This window comes from Protomyctophum bolini, assembly GCF_963924005.1.
Source record: "Protomyctophum bolini genome assembly, chromosome: 19".
Taxonomy (NCBI): domain Eukaryota; kingdom Metazoa; phylum Chordata; class Actinopteri; order Myctophiformes; family Myctophidae; genus Protomyctophum; species Protomyctophum bolini.
In genome coordinates this window covers 15,146,285-15,148,069 of record NC_137880.1, presented here as the reverse complement: position 1 = coordinate 15,148,069, position 1,785 = coordinate 15,146,285, and positions in this window count along the sequence as shown.

The following is a 1,785-nucleotide window of genomic DNA, read 5'->3' as shown; positions in this document are numbered from 1 at the left end:
CAAATCCTCAAAAATGATGAAAAACGGCGCGCTATAGTATGCCGTACGATATGGGCTATAGCCCATGGTCCAAAATGATGAGAAACGAGGCTAACTTTTTTTTCAAAATTTCAAAAAACATGGGCTATAACCCATCGTTTTTGTCATTTCGTCGTTTTTTTCAAATCGTCAAAAATGATGAAAAACGGCGCGCTATAGTATGCCGTACGATATGGGCTATAGCCCATGGTCCAAAATGATGAGAAACGGGGCTAACTTTTTTTTTCAAAATTTCAAAAAACATGGGCTATAACCCATCGTTTTTGTCATTTTGTCATTTTTTTCAAATCCTGAAAAATGATGAAAAACGGCGCGCTATAGTATGCCGTACGGTATGGCCTATAACCCATGGTCCAAAATGATGAGAAACGAGGCTAACTTTTTTTTCAAAATTTCAAAAAACATGGGCTATAACCCATCGTTTTTGTCATTTCGTCATTTTTTTCAAATCGTCAAAAATGATGAAAAACGGCGCGCTATAGTATGCCGTACGATATGGGCTATAGCCCATGGTCCAAAATGATGAGAAACGAGGCTAACTTTTTTTTCAAAATTTCAAAAAACATGGGCTATAACCCATCGTTTTTGTCATTTCGTCATTTTTTTCAAATCGTCAAAAATGATGAAAAACGGCGCGCTATAGTATGCCGTACGATATGGGCTATAGCCCATGGTCCAAAATGATGAGAAACGAGGCTAACTTTTTTTTTTCAAAATTTCAAAAACATGGGCTATAACCCATCGTTTTTGTCATTTCGTCATTTTTGTCAAATCCTCAAAAATGATGAAAAACGGCGCGCTATAGTATGCCGTACGATATGGGCTATAGCCCATGGTCCAAAATGATGAGAAACGAGGATAACTTTTTTTTTCAAAATTTCAAAAAACATGGGCTATAACCCATCGTTTTTGTCATTTCGTCATTTTTTTCAAATCCTCAAAAATGATGAAAAACGGCGCGCTATAGTATGCCGTACGATATGGGCTATAGCCCATGGTCCAAAATGATGAGAAACGAGGCTAACTTTTTTTTTCAACATTTCAAAAACATGGGCTATAACCCATCGTTTTTGTAATTTCGTCATTTTTTTCAAATCCTCAAAAATGATGAAAAACGGCGCGCTATAGTATGCCCTACGATATGGGCTATAGCCCATGGTCCAAAATGATGAGAAACGAGGCTAACTTTTTTTTTCAAAATTTCAAAAAACATGGGCTATAACCCATCGTTTTTGTCATTTCGTCGTTTTTTTTAAATCGTCAAAAATGATGAAAAACGGCGCGCTATAGTATGCCGTACGATATGGGCTATAGCCCATGGTCCAAAATGATGAGAAACGAGGCTAACTTTTTTTTTCAAAATTTCAAAAAACATGGGCTATAACCCATCGTTTTTGTCATTTTGTCATTTTTTTCAAATCCTGAAAAATGATGAAAAACGGCGCGCTATAGTATGCCGTACGATATGGGCTATAGCCCATGGTCCAAAATGATGAGAAACGAGGCTAACTTTTTTTTTCAAAATTTCAAAAACATGGGCTATAACCCATAGTTTGTCATTTTGTCATTTTTTTCAAATCCTCAAAAATGATGAAAAACGGCGCGCTATAGTATGCCGTACGATATGGGCTATAGCCCATGGTCCAAAATGATGAGAAACGAGGATAACTTTTTTTTTCAAAATTTCAAAAAACATGGGCTATAACCCATCGTTTTTGTCATTTCGTCATTTTTTTCAAATCCTCA